The sequence below is a fragment of the Podarcis muralis genome, chromosome 6 (assembly GCF_964188315.1).
Source record: "Podarcis muralis chromosome 6, rPodMur119.hap1.1, whole genome shotgun sequence".
NCBI classification, from domain to species: Eukaryota; Metazoa; Chordata; class Lepidosauria; order Squamata; family Lacertidae; genus Podarcis; species Podarcis muralis.
The window spans coordinates 64,081,725-64,101,878 of NC_135660.1; positions in this window are offsets into that span (position 1 = coordinate 64,081,725).

Here is a 20,154-nt window from a genome sequence, read left to right on the forward strand (position 1 = left end):
TTGAGATTAGTTAGAACGCCATGCAAAAAAATGTGTATATCAGGATAAATTTCCACACAAAAATTCTATGAGGATTTTTTTAAAAAAATATGCAAATCAATGATATAAAGAATTAAACTGAAGACTGGAAAAATAAGAACCTGAGAGAAACTGAAATTGGCAGCTTCATCTATCCCTAGTCATAATAATCATTAGGACAATGCATTTTAGTCCTGCTTCTTATCTTCATTAGAAATATTAATGTACCTGAAGCAATGTTTCTCTGAGTTTTGAAAGCTGTTGGTGGGTGTAAAGGATTTTTTAAAAAAACAAGTAGCTGCTCAGCTTACTTTTCCCCCTCTATTATTTGTCTTACAAGGGAGATAGCCAGGCTGAAAACATGAATCAGTTAGTTGTTTAATTAACTGAAGAAAACATACATCGTAATGGGAAATGAACTTGTTACCTGTGAAAGGACATTCTGTTCTGATAGTGTTGTACTACATAGTTTCTCTGATCTCTTCCCCTTCCCAAGAGCTTTAGGCAGACAGTGGCTGAAATCCAGAGCTCTACATGAGAGAAATCTGCCTGTAGAGCTTTTTTATTTTATTTTCTCCACCACAGCTATCACACCCTAGAATTTGTCTCCTTTTCCCTGGCCAACCAAACTACAAGCTGACTTAACAACTTAGGAGAGTTTGCAGGAAAAAACAACAGAGATGGAGACAGACAGTCCTTTTGTATTGAGCTGCAGCAGTGAAGTGCAGGTAACTACTACTAGTAGTAGTATAATGGTAGCACCCCTCATTGTTTACCATATGTGATTTTTGAACTCTTCTGTCCTACTGATGTCTGTGGTCAAAAGGTTTTTTAGGTTTGGAGTACCTGAGAGACTTGCAATGCTTGTTGGACTAAAGATGAAGGGAGCTACGTGTACCTTCAATCCTCTGAGGGGGGGAAATAGCGTCAAGATGGAACAGAAAGACTCAGTCAGTTTGCACATCTAAAACATCTAGCACACATAACAGACAATCTGGTGAGAACCAGGTATTATCAGAGCTGCATGACTGGCCCCCGATATTCTCCCTGCCCCCCACAGCTACAAAACATGGGTTGAAATGTCACCACATGACAAGTTTCTCTGTTCAGGTTCCACTTGATTGACAGCTGCTTGTGGGAGCAGCCTCTTTAACATCAGCTGTGCAATAGGTTTTGTAGTGCCACCAGACATCAGTGAAAGAGGATGAGGAGACAATGCGCTCTGCCATTACTGTTCCGTCAAAAGGGGAGTCCTTCACTCCCCCCCCCACAAGAGGAGCGTTTGCAAAATTGTTCCAAGCAGACTGTGTGGGTGGTGTTTGGTTGCATGGTGTAGAGGGAGAGAACCTCTTATCAAATGTATCAAATTTTCCTTCTTAATGTGGGCTTTGATTCTGATTCATCTGCAGAGAACTGTACTGAGTTTTGTTCCTCACTGTCAGCAGATCAGGGGTGAAAATGGTGCTCTTTTCTCTCCTGTTTCCAATTTACATATCCGTTCTTTTTCCTCTTATAAATATTTAATACTCTTGTTCTGAGCTTGGATGGAATTATTCTAGGAAATATAATTGTTTCATGTTTCAGAGAAGTAATCGTCTCCACGGCTAGTTGAGCCTGGATGGACTGGCTGTCATGAAGTGATGTGTTCCAGGTGAGCTAGAGAGAAGGTTTTCTAAGACCAGCAGCAAACAGAGATTCTCTAAGCCTCCATCCTCTTGGCTTCCAGCCAGCTGCCCAGCTGGTCCCTCTCCCTCCTTTCTAAGCTCTGGTAGTGTGTGTAGTGGAAGCCAATCACAGTCCTTCACTACTCTCTTTGGAGACCGGTCCACAGAATGCCACTGTCACACCTCTCAGGTCCTCTCGTTGCCATTTGGGAGAGTTTTGCTCACTTTGCAATTTTTAAATGAACTAACCCAATTTGTGCTTCCTGGACTAACGGACAGATTAAAATACAGGTATCCTTCAGCTGGCGCACTTCTCCAAATTTTGCTAAGCTGTTCTTGGCTTTAAATAAAAGTGTACAAAAGCATATGTTTTAGGGGAAAATATGTACCAAAATGCATATTTCCAGTGGAAATGTATACCAATTTTTTGTCCACAGAAAACACGCTGAAATGGACTTATCACTGAACACATGGTAAAATAAGGTGGGCCAGAAATACATATCTAATAAACACATATTTTCCCATCTCATCCAAGGGCTTCAAGGAAGATAAGAATACATATTTTACCTTGTTTTATCAATTAGCTATTATTGATGATCCATCCTAAGCCCATCTTGAAGGGTGGCAAAGGGCATTGTGTTGTAGCCCATCCCCTGCGTCACACATCTAAAGCAATGTATGATTTAGTGGTATATGCATCTGTCCCATTGGAAAATCTCCATCCCCTCTGAAACCAGAAGCCCAAATTGTGTGTTAAATCACATATTTACAACTATTAAACATGTGCTATTGTTGCCTCAGCTCTGTTTATTCTCTCTATTCAATTTTATGCTTTCTGAGATTTAGTACACACAGAGCAAGGACAAATATCAGGGCTGGGCGGGGAAAGAGCAATTCACTGTTGATTGTGCCTTAACTGAAGCAAAGACTATTAGTTTCATAAGTTACATGTTCCCCACCACCCTCCATAAATGCCTGCTGGGAAGATTGTAATTTATTTTCGGTCTTTTGATTAGGCACCTTCATAATATTTATTCCTCACTTATAGCCACTTTGAAACCTACATTTCATTCTTTCTAGAAAATCACAGCGGGTATACTAAAAAACAATCAAACAATGTATGGAGAGACTGGGGTAGTTTGGGACCAGTGGGCATGACCCCCCAAATTCCTCAGATCAATTATTGCCCAAATTGCACAGGGCTAAGATTAAGTGGCTAGGACAAAAGACAGCTTCCTATGAGTCAATTCAAGCTTTTAAAATTGGATAAGACCTGTTCTTTGAATATTTGGCTGGCACTTGAACAGGGTTAGTGTTTGTGTTTGTGTGTGTATTGAATCATCAACCGCCAACTTACTCTTGCCAGATGCCAAATTGCACGAAAGTAACTTGGGAAGCTGACTCTGTATTGTATCTGGTGTTGACCCTAATAAGAGAGACAGACTGCCATTTTTTTTAAAAAAAAAATTACAACAAATTCTAGACATGCTATTAAAGATCAACAGGGCTGGGGAAGGAACAAAGTAAATAATACTCTGGTTATAAATTCGAAGAAAAAAGCAGGTTGAGAAAAGAGTAGGATTTTAAAAAGGGAAAGGACAGAGCTCAAAAGATGTTATGATGTTGTAATTATATTATTCAGTCTGAGAAGAATTACAGAAAATGATAGGCCAAGTAAATCAATCATCATTTCCACACAAATTTCTCTGTGAACCAGTCTGGCAATATAAACAGAAATCATAATTTGTGAGGCTGTTTCTTTCTGTATAATTTACCCAAACGGAGCTACAAAGACTGCAGAATGTGGAGGTGACCCAGGCCTGCTCTGAGTGTCCCACAGTGTGCCGTGCACTTTTGCATTGTGTAGTTTAATCTTTAGTAAAAAAGGGGGGGAGTGAGGGTCTTTTTAATCAGTGTATGCAAATATGGAAAATTGCACAAAGCAGACACATCAGAAGCAGAAACAAGGAAGTTGCATATTTGCCTGATGGTTCACAACTCTCCATGCAATGAAACCCCATCCTGGTGATCCAGTCACTCCCTGGGTAGTCTTAGATTATTCTTATGGTGCCTCTATAGATCTTATTATTATGGTGAGGTATAAACAGTAACAACAACAAATTCTCCAAAATACGCTGGTTTTCTTGCAATTTAATCTTGAATGTGACCAAGAATGGACTCTTGGACATTGTTGGGAATCCTGAGCCAGCCTGCCTGCCCTGTTGAAATCCATCCCCACTAGATGCTCACTGCATTTTGAAATGGTAGGCCCTCAACATATGGGAGGAAAATGAAATTGAGATCAGGGTATTACATCTCGATTGCAATTTTGAAGAGCAGTGGCAGATTAAACTGATATGCAAGTCAGATTCAGAATATCCTTTTAAAGCCTTTTGGAGACCCCTATACCTAAAGGACCACCTTTCCACATCAACCTACCAAGACCCTGAGAGCATCCTCTGAGGCCCTTTCTCTGTGTGTGACCTCTGAAGATGGTCCAGTGGGTGGTGATGCGAGAATGTGCCTTTTCTGTAGTAGCTCCTCATCCATGGAATGCTCTCCCAAATGAGGTCTGCCTGGCACTAACTTTAGCATGGTTTTGGCACCCGGCAAAGATGTTTTTTGTTTTCCCAGGCATTTGGGCAGCACCAATAACTGGATTTCTTTTTGCTCTGATTTTGTTTTTAATGTGTGTTTTACTGCGTGTTATTCTTCTTTATCTCTTCGAGACTTCTTGTTGTAATTCATAAATGCAGTAAATTAAATGAAACTAACTTCAGCCCAGGGACAATTATTCTAGTACTAGAACAGCCTGAATATATTTCAAATGTGGGTTGAACAAGGTAACTGTTAGGTGGATTTGTAACTGGTTGGTTGACTGAACCCAAAGAGTACTCATTAGTGGTTCCTCGTCATCCTGGAAAAAAGTGACAAGTCGGGTGCCGCAGGGTTCTGTCCTGGGCCCGCTGTTGTTCAATGTCTTTGTAAGTGATTTGGAATTGAGGGGATGCTCATCAAATTTGCTGATGACACCACACTGGGAGAGGTAGCTAATGCTGCAGAAGACAAAATCAGAATTAAAAATGACCTTAACAGACTGGAGAACTGGGCACAAGCTAACAAAATGAATTTCAATAGGGACAAATGTAAAGTTCTGCACTTAGGCAGGAAGAACCAGGTGCACAAATATAGGATGGGGGACACCTGGCTTACTAGCAGTACATGTGAAAAGGATCTAGGGGTCTTGGTGGACCACAAACTTAATATGAGTCAACAGTGTGATGCAGCAGCAAAAAAGCTACTCTAAGCAGCATCAACAGAAGTACTGTGTCCAGATTAAGGGAAGTAATAGTACTACTCTATTCTGCCTTAGTCAGACCACACTTGGAATACTGTGTCCAGTTCTGGGCACCACAATTTATGAAGGATGTTGACAAGCTGGAACATGTGCAGAGGAGGACAACCAAGATGATCAAGGGTCTGGAAACTAAGCCTTATGAGGAGTTCTTGAAGGAGCTGGATATGTTTAGCCTAGAAAAGAGGAGACTGAGAGGAGATATGATAGCCATCTTCAAATAACTTAAGGGCTGTCACTAACCAAGATGCTTTTCCTATTCCAAACGCTACCCATAATGAGCGAGATAAAATGTTTTAAGGACTGGCAAAAATACCTTGCTAAATTTATTTTGCAAGGGGAAAAACCGTGCATAAAATTCAAATTGTTAACAGATATTAAGGAGAGAGGGGGAATTGCAGTCCCATGAAGCGGCATGCTGGACATGGATAAAGGATTGGATATTGCTAAAAAAACAAACCACTGAGATATTGGATTTAGAGGGTTGGGACAATGCTTTTGGCTGGCATGGGTACTTAGAATAAGATAAAATAAAATCACATAGGGGATTCATAAATCACATTGTAAGGAAAGCACTGTATAATGTCTGGGAGAGAAATAAACCTATAATGGTTACAAGAACACCTTGGTGACTCTCACCCATTGAATCGATAGCAATCCATAGGAAGAATATGAGCAATGATTGGCCAATATATAGGGATTTGGTACAGGAAATAAGTAATTATCCAATTTTAAAGAACTTTGAAGAAATAAAAAAGATAGTATTAACTTGGTTGGAGTATTGTCAGTTAAAAGGGTCTTTGAAAAAGATAAAAGATTGAAGGTTTTTGATAATAAAATATCGAACCTGGAGAAAGACAGCCTGTATAATAATCAAAAGACTTTATCCAAAATGTATAAGTTACTGTTAAATTGGCAGTTGAAAGATGAAGAAATCAAAGACATTATGATAAAATGGGAACAAGATCTAGGCTACACGATTGAATTGGACAAATGGAAAGAACTATGGGGAAAGAATATAAAATTTACGGCTTGTTACATAATAAGAGAAAATCTCATGAAAATGCAATACAGGTGGTATTGGACCCCTGTAAAGCTGGTAAAAATTAATAAAACTCATAACAAGTGTTGGAGGTGCAAAAATCAAGTAGGAACCTTTTAACATATGTGGTGGGCGTGCCCAGAGATTAGAAAGTTCTGGGACGTGACCTTTGAGGAGATGAAGAAGTTATTAAAAATTACATTCAACAAAAAACCAGAAGAATTTCTTTGGGGAATTTTGACAAACAACATCCCTAAAGAGAAAACAGGACTATTTCTTTATGCAACTTCAGCAGCAAGGGTTGTAGTGGCTAAGTATTGGAAGGAAGATCATATACCCTGCAAAGAAGAATGGTTGTGCAAACTGTGTGAGTACATGAAGCTGACAGATATAATAAGATATAAATCTAACCAGATAATTTAAAAAGATTGGGATTACCTAAATAACTACTTGATGAACCAAGGTTCATCAGCTAAGATATGGCTGTGTTTAGAATACCTCCGCAAAAGAAAAAGCTCCCTGATACCAAGATGAGGGATTTCTTGAAATACAGACAGGTAGACTTTAATTCTCCTGCCACCCTAGCAGTTCGAAAGCACATCAAAGTGCAAGTAGATAAATAGGTACCGCTCTGGCAGGAAGGTAAACGGCATTTCCGTGCGCTGCTCTGGTTCGCCAGAAGTGGCTTAGTCATGCTGGCCACATGACCCGGAAGCTGTATGCCGGCTCCCTCGGCCCATAAAGCGAGATGAGCACTGCAACCCCAGTCGGTCACAACTGGACCCTTTACCTTTGCACAGCTTGAGTGGCCAAAAGGCCAATGCTGGGAACATGTCTAGTTAATATATTCTGGTGGTATGTGTGATAATGTCCTGTAAACATCAACTACTATGCTCATATTCAAGGCTAAATATCTCACTATGTGTACTTGGGTAACATCCATCGGTCTACTCTGAGTATGACTAACATATAGCCCATTGTGATGCAACTTGTTTTCTCATGAATTATCTCTTACCTTGCATGACCCATTTGGGCAAAAAAGGTTTCTGGCTGCAAAGGAGAGAGGGAGGGGGGAAATGGGTTCCTTTGAGCTGGGAAGTTCTACCTGTGTGTAGAAAGCTGTGTGTACTCTCACAGCATCATAGAGTTGGGAGGTACCACAAGGGTCATCTAGTCCAACCCCCTGCAGTGCAGGAATCTTTTGCCCAATGTGGGTCTCTTAAATGGTATTGTTGCCTGACACCCCAATCTCTGAGCGGTGTGAGATTCCGTGGGTTCCAGGCGCTTACCCAGAGTTCAGTTTCCTTGGAATGAGGGACAGTGGAGACTGTGGGGGTCTTTATGATATATGGTTTATTTACACATATATGCAACCTGAACCTATGATAGAGGGGTTCGCAGCATTAGCACCCCAAGAGGGTCTTGTTTCTCCCATAGGCACAGCTATGTTAAAAACAGAAATCAAGTAGCACTCTCTTTCTCTGGCTTCCCAGCCTGCTTTCTAACTTCTAGCTTCTAGCTCGCATCAGTCAGCTCTGGCCTTTGAGTTTCTAACAAAAACAGACAGCTGAGGAAGAGAGACCCATCCATTTGCCCTCTGGCACAGAGCCACTCTCTCTGTTATCTTAACAACCCATACTTAGTGGGCCATTGCCAGGCTGGCCTAGCTATTGCAGCAATTGTATCTGTGCTGGATCCAGGAATTAGAAGGGGGCTCAGGCATGCAGCCGACTCTCCCCCAACTCATAACAGTAGGCTTGGCAGTGGATGCAAACTTGGGTGTAATATTATTCAGTGTGAGTGATTTGTGTATGAGTGGTTGGTTGACAGAAATAATGTATGAGGTAATGAATGATTGCAGTGGTTGTGGGAATGCATGGTGAGAGTGAAACTGGGCAAGCAGTTGTATGAATTGTATGTTTTATGTTGGCGGGCATTTTACATTTTTCTGCCTTTGACTTTCTTCTTATTGATATTGTTACTATGGATAAGGATGCACTTTTGTGTTTTTTAAAAATGTAAATCCCTTGACATTGTTACTGTACTCATGTTTTTATTGCTTTGAGATCGACAGATCTAAATGGAATAATAATTGATAGTAGTAGTATTATTATGAATAAGAGTTGATAACAGCACCCTTCAAACTTCTGGCTTGGGGAAGATTTCTCCCCACCTTTGCAATGCCAAGATTTTGCTGTCTTACATATAAAAAAAAATATTTGCTGATTAGTTTATGGCACTTTATTGTACTCTACTATATATTCTGTTTCAATAAGTTGTTCACTGCTTAGGGGGCCTTTGGGCCAAAAAGAAGTATATAAATTGTAATAATAATAAGAGTTAATTACGGTATATAGAGGCACCCCTGGAATGGTTCCCCTACCTGATGCATCCTGAAGCTAGTGGAGGAGATCGTTCATCGAGTGGGAGCCATACTACAGCATCCAGCCACATACCAGTTCAGCCACAAGGGATCCAATTTCCTAATTGCACATTAGAGCTAATGTTTCCTTAATTAAGTCAGTTTCTAGTAAGGAAGTAATTATGGTTTAATGTCACAACCATTATCTTCACGCGTCCCTAATGGCCCAGGTCTGCTAGGTCTCCTTGTCTATCTTGGCTGATGTCCAAGATTTATTTATTTAAAAAGTAATAATATTAAAGTGTTTTGTTGAGGACTGACATCCCAGCCATGCGGTCACATCAGAACACAACTGACCAAGACTCAAGCCTCTCGTGAAAAACAGAAGCCCAGCTCAACTCTGTATTTTAATCACACATTTACTGTTACATAACCAGTAACAGTGGGTGAAGAAAGAGTAAGATTTTGTGCACCATCTTCAAGTCCTGGCCTCCTGGCCGTCAGCTGAATGCAGGGCCAGCTCAATTATGAAACAGAATGTGTGTGTGTGTGTGTGTGTGTGTGTGTGTGTGTTGAATTGACACTCCTTCCAGCTTTTCATCTCATTATCAGTTGGGCTGTCTGGCAAAGCTCTTTGTTGACCCCACTCTCTCCTCCTCCTTGTCTTGCCTCACCTTGCTCTGAGAAAGGGTGACACCAGAGTGAGGGCTTCTGGGTAAGGTGTCCAGGAGCATGCCTGGGCTGCTGCTGGGTTTTGTCAGTGCAACTAGAAAGGTTGTTTTAAACTTATTTTAAAAACTGAAGAATGGGGGGATAGCAGAAGGAAAGAGGAGAATGGCGATGGCATTAAGAAGAAGAGGACATGGAGGTGCCACCTGCCTGAGGTCCTGCAATCCTTGGCATCAGCTCTGGTTGAACGTCTGCATAAGGCCTGTTGTTGTTGTTGTTGTGGTTGTTGTTGTTTTATTAAACTTATTAGTCACTTGTCATCCAAAAGGTCTCCAAGCAACATACGCTGGAAAAATATATGTGCATAAATTTATTATATGATAGAAAAGGGGGAGATCATATAACAGTAATATTCCACACAACACATTTGGGAAACAGAGGGGGGGGCATTGGCAATAAACAAAACCATACTCCCACCCACTAACTAACTGATAAGAATAAAATCTCAATACCTTCCCACAGCCCAAAACTCATTCACATCCACCTGGTGATCTACCACAACACATACATAAAGCTCATATCCACAGAAAGGAAGATAGTAACATCCCCAGGGACATGCTCTTCAGGGAGTTGGCTTCAGGCACCAGGCCTGTTGGCAGACCAGCTCTGCATTAGAAAGCTGTCTGCAAACGTGACATGAAGGCTGGCAACATCAACGCCACCATGTAAGAATCCCTTACAGATGGCCATAGTGGCTGGAGCAGACAAGTCACATATCCATGGCAGTGACCAGGAAAGGAATGACCGCTGGGGGAGTGCAGACAGAAGAAACCCCAAGGTGCACCTGTAGAAGCACAACCAGATGCCTTCATCTACCCCAGCTGCAACAAAACTGGTCTCTTCTGTTTCATTCTCTATAGCCACAGCAAGCACTGCAACCTTCCAACAGTTTGACTTCACCCCGCAGGAATTTAACCTTAATTATTTACAATTTTTGTTTAACCAGCAAGAAAGAAGGGCTTTATCGCTGGCTAGGTTCAATTGTAATCCTTCTAACCTTCTTTGGGGTAGCTTTGCGGGTATGGCAGGGGATAGGATCTGCCCATGTGATGCCCACCTGGTGGAAACTCTAGTTCACATGGCCCTTAATTGTAAAATATATTATGATCTCCGCCAACAATTCTTAGACCACCTATGTATCCCAACATGGAAACCAGAGACAGAGGTTATACGCTTCTTATTACAGGGGAAAGACCAGGAGCTCACCAAGACAGTAGCCAAGTTCCTCTGTTTGATTTTCTGCCGCCGAAGTACGCTACAGGACCCTGCCCTTGCTGGAGTCCCACAGAGGTGAAATAGATTGCTCTCCTCTTCTTCCCTTTGGCAAAGGACTGTACTGTTGAAATGGTGAAGAGATCGCATTGGCCTATTTATTCTGACTGTTTGTAAGTGATGCAAATAAAGGTTTGGTGATGACGATGATGACTTCACCCGCTAAAGCGCACTCCTCCTTTGTCTCCCAAAACAGAAGAATGCCAACCAGCTAACATGATCTGGAACTCTAAAAGGGATTTCCCAATTGTCTGAGCAGTGTTAGCATTGTATTCACTTGTACAGCCAGGGTATTTGTGATGTAGCTAGTTGAGCTGTACCCCCACACTGCCATTCACATGTAACATTCAACAAGTGCACGGTCTGCACGCTTGTCTGCACAATAGATAAGCTGTAGAAATCAGGTGCACAATCTAGGAAATGCCCCCAGAAGCAATGGAGTCAAATTGCTGCTCGATCTGTTCACACCATCCTTATTCCTGTTCCAAAGAGGAAACAGATAAGAGTGAAATTGCCATTTTTTAGAGTGATTCCATCCTTGCAATGATTACAGTCATCCCTATCCCCTCCTGTCCTCAGGCTATTTTCATGTCGCCATTATCTGACAGAGTGGAAAACACCTTTACTAGTGTTGCTGCCTTGCAGAGCATCTCCATGAAAATTATTCATCCCAGCTGCATGCTAGATGTGCATTAGGCTGACATGGGAAATGGTTATGACTAACAGCATGGGCCGAATGTGCCTAGGTTGCCAGCGGCACGTTTTAATTTCCAAGTAGAAGTTCTGTTTCAAATGTCACAATGCTTGTAGTTCTCAACGCACAGATTGAAGTTGCAGAGTTTTGCCAGCGTTCTCATTCGAGGCAGCCTTTCGTGGGCAGCCTCTGGGGCTTTTAAACTGTAATTGTTTCAAATAAAATGTTAACAACCGCTGGCTTTGGCAAAGAACGTTCCTGCCATTTTTGTTCTAGAAAATGTCACAGAAGCAATGAGCAAAGCTGCTAGAAGCATGTGGAGGGGGGAATCCTGTCTGCTTTAAGTCAGGGCTGGGGGACATTTCGCTCTGCATATATTGTTGGCCTCTAATTCCCATCAGCCCTGGGCAGCGCAGCTAATGGCTAGGGATGATGGGAGTTATAGTTCAGCAACATCTGGAGGCCCAAAGGTTCCCCAGCTTTGCTTTAAGCTCATCCTCAAAAAGAATAGATAAGTCACTGGCTTTGAAACAAAATGCAGACTCACAGATTAATGGAAGTACATTTTGCCATTTCACTTCATTTCCCACAATACATTTGTCTGAGCAAAGTCGGAATGGATGAGGATAGAATCATTTATGGGATTGTCTCTGATGGTCTACTCTTCTATGCTACCTGGCCGTAGTGGAACCTGGTTTGCCTTTCATTAATGCACAGAAGGAAGAATTCTTGCAGAAGCATCTTCATCCCTCACAACTTCTTTATATCTAGAGAAGCAATGGCAACCAAAAAATATTGCTTTTACTTAAAGAAATAAGAGGATCCCCTAGTGAAATCAGCAACTCTAACAGGTCATGCCTACATGTTTCCTAAGAAATAAGTTCCACTGAACTCAGTGGAATTTACTCCTAATCTAGGTAGATGGATGTAGGCTTGCTGCCTAGATCTGCATCCGCACAGTCATTTACCTCCAGCAGAGAAACAAATCTCAGCTAAAGAATAGTTTGAGGGGAGAACTACATTGGTTTGGAATGACTGGCCAAGTCTTTCACTGCAGTCATCTAGTACATCAAAATTGCAGACAAGTGAATTTAAGTTAAACACGACAAATGATTCAAAATAATGTTACAAGCTGCCTAGGGAGGTTTTCTTCTTCTTCTTCTAAATAAAACCCCTAAAGAACAGCTATGGAATTACTCTTCTGGAAGAACTGAATGCTAGATAACCCAAATGTTCTGCTTTGTAGCTTTGTTTTTCTTTCTGATTATTTCAGAAGTAGAGATGCCTTCTTGGGGTGGGATCTTTCATAAATGTCACTTGTAAAATATCCCACAAGTAAACTGGATAGCAGCTTGTGTGTCTCAGTAGCTGCTGAGCATTTAATTATTTCTTATCTCCCCACTGTCATCAGTTAGGATTTACAGCGCTGGGAACTTATTGTATTGTTGGTTTCATTTTTATCCCACTTTTTGTGGCTGAAGCCTCGCATTGGTTTGGAATGACTGGCCAAGTCTTTCACTGCAGTCATCTAGTACATCAAAATTGCAGACAAGTGAATTTAAGTTAAACACGACAAATGATTCAAAATAATGTTACAAGCTGCCTAGGGAGGTTTTCTTCTTCTTCTTCTAAATAAAACCCCTAAAGAACAGCTATGGAATTACTCTTCTGGAAGAACTGAATGCTAGATAACCCAAATGTTCTGCTTTGTAGCTTTGTTTTTCTTTCTGATTATTTCAGAAGTAGAGATGCCTTCTTGGGGTGGGATCTTTCATAAATGTCACTTGTAAAATATCCCACAAGTAAACTGGATAGCAGCTTGTGTGTCTCAGTAGCTGCTGAGCATTTAATTATTTCTTATCTCCCCACTGTCATCAGTTAGGATTTACAGCGCTGGGAACTTATTGTATTGTTGGTTTCATTTTTATCCCACTTTTTGTGGCTGAAGCCTCGCAAAGAGATTCATCACTCTGAGGAGGTGGGGTGGGACAGATGTTCTGCTTTTGCACTGCAGATGGCGGAGGAAGGAGGTCACTTTTTCTGAACACTGCTGGAATGGGGACTGATTCCCACTCAAAAACATATCTTTGTCTTAATACCCATCTTATCCATCCTCTCTGATATTCTTCTCCTTTTTCTTGTTTAATGAAGATGTTCAAGTCATGCCTAAGTGTAGGAAAGCTTCCAGTGCAATAACAACCTGGTGGTTTGTTTTGTTTTGAAGAGTAATGCATATTGTGCCTCGCCATAAAATTTGTTGGCGATAAAGAGCTGTCATCAGTTCTTCCAGAGCAACATTTTGAATCACTCCATTTAAGATAGCATCTTTAATATCAAAGGGCAAACAGACTAATAGCAATGGCAAATGCAAAGAGAAACACTCAGAAGGCAGTGTCAAGTACATGGATATGACCCTAAGGGCAGGAGGCAATGGGCTATTTATCTGTTTGATAAAACACCAGAATTGGAAGGGAATTAACAGAACTAACAGTGGCCCTAGCAACAAGATGTTGCTGCCCGCTGCTGTCCAGGGTCCCAGCCACTGGAGGGTGTCATGTTGCCTACAGAAGGGTCATCATTTGGAAAACTGACAGTGCTGATAGTCAGAATGATGTGGCCAGTCTATTGGTCCAGCGCATAACACCATTGCTTACAAACTTGCACTGGCTGCTCATATGTTATTGGGGCAAGTTCAAAGTTCCTGTATTAATTTAGGTAAAGGTAAAGGTACCCCTGACAGTTAGGTCCAGTCGTGGGCGACTCTGGGGTTGTGGTGCTCATCTCACTCTTATAGGCCAAGGGAGCCAGTGTTTGTCCGCAGACAGCTTCCAGGTTATGTGGCCAGCTTGACTAAGCCGCTTTTAGTGAACCAGAGCAGTGCAGGGAAACGCCGTTTACCTTCCCACCGGAGCAGTACCTATTTATCTACTTGCACTTTGACATGCTTTCGAACTGCTAGGTGGGCAGGAGCTGGGACCGAGCAACGGGAGCTCACCCCGTTGTAGGGATTCGAACCACCAACCTTCCAATTGGCAAGCCCTAAGCTCTGTGGTTTAGACCACAGCGCCACCCATGTCCCTATTATTTTAATAAGGGCCTTGTAAATATTATTAATTTACAAGGCCCTTAACAACAAGGATAACGTAGGGACCACCTGGTCCCTTACATTCAAGCCCAATCACTGAGGACTTCAGGGAGCCTCTGTTAGTGGTTCCTCATGACTCAGATGCATGATTCCTTTCCACTGCAAGACATGCATTCAGTATTGTGGGCCACATTCTGTGGAACTCTCTCCCAGCTAAGATTAGGCAGGCTGCCTCCCTGTTGAGCTTCAGGTGCTTGCCAAAGACCTTAACTGATGTTATCCATCGCGTGCTTTTAATTCCCACCTCCTCTTAGTAACCTTCAGTCAGTGCATATCTTGTGACATCCTGCTGAAATCCTGTAACTTTTTATACCAGAAATGTTCTGGTTTATTTTTGTTTTATTTTTGTGGCACTGCAGCCCCTCCAGACAGCAGCAATGTGGCAGCACTGCGGAAGCATCGCGGGGGGAAACCCACCACAAATGCACTATTATTGTGTCAAGAACATGTTTCAGAATAGACTGACAATAACACACCAGTCTGAAGGGACCCTTTGTCATCCTCAGCACCAGCAATCTGGAGGATGATGATGATGATGATGATATCTTCCCTTATAGGATTCCTGCAAGGATCACAGCTAGATCACATGCAGCACTTCCAACACTTGCAATTACTGCACTACAGCTACTTGTTATTATTTATAGCAGTATTAGTATTATTCAGCATTGTCTACCTGAAATGAAAGGACAAAAATATCCAGCTATTCTAGCAAAAAACCCTTTAATATATGACAATGTTCTCAAGATAAGCTAACTGGTTGCAAACCTAGCAATCAGCAATGCTCAATTCAAATGCCTCTGTATCTTATTTGCCTAAATGATGTGTCTTGCGAGATAGTTAAATATAGTTCTGTCTTAGTCAGAGAACATGCCAGAGTAACACTAGAAAGGATAAACAGGAAAAGATTTCCTATAATTGACTTTTTGTTTTATTTTTAGTGATTTTGATATCTTTTCAAATGTTGCTATTATTCAATAGTCTCATCTCTGAGCTTATGAATATCGTTAGTCATTTGTGTTTGGGCACTTCTTAGTGACTCAGTTTACAGAAATAAAGCTGGAAACCTTTGGATTCAGCCATGGTCAAAAGGACCTGAGAATTACATCAGCTGGACCTACTGGAGAACCCTGAATATAATTGATGCTTGAAATAAAAAAGAGCCATGGACCATCTAAAGGTCAGAGGATAGAACTACCAGGATGGTGTCTGAATAAGCCTGTCAACAGCCTTCAAGAGAGTGCTGAGGGAAAAGACAGGACAGATGACTTAACAGTTAGCAGCAAAGGGCTAGTAATGTTCCCAGTCCATTTTGTAGCACTGAAAGAGAATTCCTATGTACTACACCCTCTCATCCAATTGGGTTGGATGAAGTGTTCAAGGCTAGAGGCTCCTATTAAGTTAGCCATGACAATCATTAGAAAGGAACTCTTGGGCATTTTGCTGCTTCAGACAAAGAACAGGAGTCTAGGTACAGAAGCTAACTGGACGGGTAGTTGAATCTTACTTTAATACGGATGGCTGGGCAGCTTCCTGAAGGCAGCAGGCTCACTTAGAGAGCACAGGGTAGGTTGTGGGGTTCACACTGTTCTGTCCTCCAGTAGAATGAGATGACCAGGGGGCTCAGAAGGAATGGCTCAGAACACTCCAGCATATGCTGTCAGAGGCAAGTGCCTCCCTGTGCCTAATGGTAGAGCCAGCCTTGAAGTCTTGGAACAAGCCAATATTGGTATAAAATTGTCAGGAAATGCTGGATCTGTGCGCAGCTCACTTGTGTAATTAATCTGAGCTGGAGGTGGCAACTAGGGCTGTGCAACCAATTTGTCCAAAGTCTGAATCCCAAACCAAATCAGGCCGATTTGTACCTATTTGTGCCAAATCTAAACCAGCTTGAGGCAGTTACAAATTGCAATAGAGTGGGATGGGTGGACCCAAATTGATTTTCAGCAATTTGTGCCAATACAGAACTTTTAAAAAGTCTCTCTAAAGACAGACAGTCTGTCTAAAAAGTGTTGCAGCTATTAATTACAATACCATATAAGGAGAATGCCAGGGTGAGGAATGAGAGAAGGGGGAAGAGGGAAGCCGGATTTTGTTTCCTTCTAGACTAGGGCTAGAATCTCACCCAACACTCTCCAAGCACAGAGCTTGAGGAGTATTAAAATGCAGCAAACTCATACTGCCTTCACACTCTTCCAAGTTCTGTCTCTTAGAAAGAGTTTGGTGGCATTTGTTCACCTTGTGTTTGGTTTCCTTCACAGTACTCTATCTAGCCTTAAACTTTTTTCTTTCCCCATCCTTTCCCAATAAATCCCAGTCCAATTCCCATAAAAATGATAATAATTGTTTATAGTCTGTGTCCTAGGCATTGTGATTTTCCTTATCCCCCCACTGTTACACTATGTTCTGTTTTCTGTGTCTTTTCTTGTTTTCTTTTGCTGCTGTTGTTGAAAAAAGCAAACTTTTAAGGTATCCAGCACAAAAACTCCTGGAGCTACCTGCCTGGAACAAACATGGCTGTTTGCTGCAGGGAGGGGGCTTTATTAGCATGCAAGTGAATGGAAGTACAATATTTGGATTTCCAGATCTGGGTCCATACTGATCTCAACCAAATCAGGATCAGATCCAGACAATTGAATTGGGCCTTGAATCTGATCAGGTAGGCCTTGCACAGTCCTCCATTCGTTCCCTAGATTGACTTTACACCCAGGCTGGCCACTAGACCTTCCTGGATAGGAAGGAGTATAAGGGGGCTTCCTGTTCCAGTTGAGTCTTGCTTAAGCAACATTGTCTTCTTGAGTTCTGGCTTGGCTCCTCTCTTCTTGGTCCTGCCTCCTAGTTTGTACTTTGGTTCTGATTTACTTTTCAGTCTTGGCATTTTCTGGACCCCTGGCACTTGGTGCTGGATTCCTGGCTCAGCCCCAGACTGCTTCTCACAGCCCAGCCTTCACACACACACACACACACACAACTTTGCCTGTGGTGCTTTATCCGATAGGTGTTTAATATCTACAATAAGCAGTTGAGTGACATTTCCTGCTAGCCAATCAGCTCTATCTGTAGCAAAGTCTAAATCCGACAGACAGAAAAAGCTTTTGTTTCTCACTGATAGTGCTGCAGAAAACATTTGCTTTTTCTGAGCTTTATTGATAATGACATGGCTGATTACAGCACGTCAGATCTGCAATCATGCCTGGGGCAGCATTCTTTCTCCCACCCCACCCCCACCCCGAAAAGCAAATAAAACCCTGAGTGAGACATTCATGAAACTCTGTGAAATGAATATAGATTGCCTTTAATGCTCCATACTTCAATATGAATTGTAGCACAAGGCACAATAGGGTTGGTAGCAGTGGTTAAGTGCATTCATTTGACAGCAGAAATGCCATGGATGAGGAAACAATAGGAAGTTATTTAATTGAAAGACATTGAATACCTTGTTGATGGGCGTGGGGGAGTATCCTGTTTATACTGGTTGTTTCAACATGGTCTACTGCCAACACAGGCAAAAAAGCTATAATCATCAGGCTAGCAAATGAATCCGATATATGAAGCAAACATTCATTGTTGAGTGGCTAGCATTTGTGTAAGTAGGAAACGAACAACGAACTCGGGGAAAAGTGATATCTGAGTTTTGGTAAAGGATAAACCCCTGGCTCTCATAAGGAAAAGTAGGTTTCTCTGCTTCCTCTAGTCTCATGTTAATCACATCTGTTAGTGAATGCTGATAGGACGCTTTTAGGAGGCTAACTGAAGGTTGCTTAGGCAGGGTAGACACATCAGCAGAGGCCCCCCTAAGTTTGTAGGGGAGGGTGCAGGAGGCGATCAGCCCCTCATTTCTTGGGAAAAGCTCCTCTCAGTTATCATATTTATGTTTACTTCATGCTGGCATCTCCCAGAAGCCAAGTGTAGCACTTCTGCACTAGGCATAAGTTGAATTGGTTGAGAATTAAAGCGAGAAGCAGACAATACATTGCCGCTATTGTCATTCTGAGGCACGCATGCACACACCCTACAACCTGGAGCCCAGATCTTCTACAGATACATCGGAGCATCTCTCCACCTCTGAGGCCTCCATTTGTCCCATAGTCATCAGACTATGAGCCCACAGAACCATGGCCTCCATGGAATCTGACATCTTCCAGCACCAATCAACAAATATTAGCCAACATATACCAGATTCCTAGGAGACAGATCAAAATGGCAGAAATAACTGATAGTCTGCAGGACCATGGAGAGGTCTCACTGAGCACCTTCACCTGGGCAAAGGTGGGTGCAATGAGGCAGGTCTCTGCTGTATCTGCAGGGGCCACATCTGCCTTGAAATCACGCCACTCTGCTGTCCGTGACAGCCACCCATCTCACATTGGTCCAAACAAATCAGAGTTCTCATCAGTAAACATGATGCACACATTCACATAAACAAATGCAAGCCCATAATGCATAATTACAGCAGGAGTGCAGTATAGCTCCTTTCTTTTGAAACTGATGAATGATGCTTCAGCAAAAGAAAGCTCCTTGATCATAATTACAGGTTCCACTTTCCCACCATAGTTTCAATTATTAAAATAATATAAAAGTAAGTTTCCAAATTTGAAAACAGTTAAGTCTGTTATGGATTCAAAAAGGGAAGTTCAGAAACATGGCACCAACTCAGGTAACACGTTATGCTTTTCTTCCATGGAATGTCTGTTATGAAACTTGTTTATGGGCTACAAAGTCTAATTGCTTAAGATAACACTGTTCCTTAATCAAGGGCTCACACCTCCATGGATACTTAATTTGATTTGACTTGGGTTAGCAATTAAACTTAGGGCTGCTTCATATTCTCCATGATGGTAAGTGCTCGTTCGCAGCAGGAAACAGCAGCCATTCTCAGCATTCTGGATACAGGTACTGATATTACAATATTGTTTGGCACAGTGGTGGAGGAAGGGAGCAGGGGGGAGGGCCGCCCCGGGTGCCAGCCTGGAGGGGTGACATCGCCGTGAGTGGGTGCCTCCCCTTAAGATGTTCGCTCAGGCGGGTGCCTACCCAATTGGGACAATAGCTTGCACGGACGGGCGCCTCCCCCTTGGGACGCTCGCATGGGCAGGCACCGCCCCATTGGCACGATGTTCGCATGGGCGGGTGCCTCCCCCTTGGGACACCCCCACGTGCCACGTGCCATGCCCCCGCTGCCCGGGGTACCAAAGCCCCTTCCTCCGCAACTGGTTTTGCACATGTGCTTCTCACATGTAAGCATTGCATTTTCTAAGTGGGTTTGCAAAATATTTCACGAATACTCAAAAAGGGGTTCCAAAGCATCAAACCACTAATTCTACATGCCCATGTAGGCTTTAGGCTTGTTCCTTAGACAGAAATGTCCCCATGCCACCTGGCAAGCTGTATTTCAAATTGAGATTTGCAATGTGGCCTGGGGACCAGCTTTTCAAAGGGATGTGGGGAGTTAATAATCTCACTGGGGACTCTTGTTCCTGTCTAATTAACTGTACAGATACGATACCAGTGGTTTAATTTTGATTTCACATGATGCTCTTTTATCCCAGTCATATAATCTGCCTGGTAGCTCTTGGTTTGGCAAGGAACTGTAGACTATTTCAACACACCCCTGTGTACAGAGATGAAGAAAAAGGACTTCTCCGTAGGTGTCCTTGTTGAGCCTTGGGGACCAGAACTTTTTCTAAGAACATGAATTTGAAACATTATGCACTTCAGTCATAAAGTCATTATGCTTCTCCCTGTTTGCAATTTTCCTGTGTTCCTTTCATTGATCCTAGAATTAGCTACTCTCCAACTGAAAGAGGCATGTAAATTGTATAAGCCAGCCTCAGATCTTGTTCATCCATGACAATCTTGTGATGAACCATTTTTGT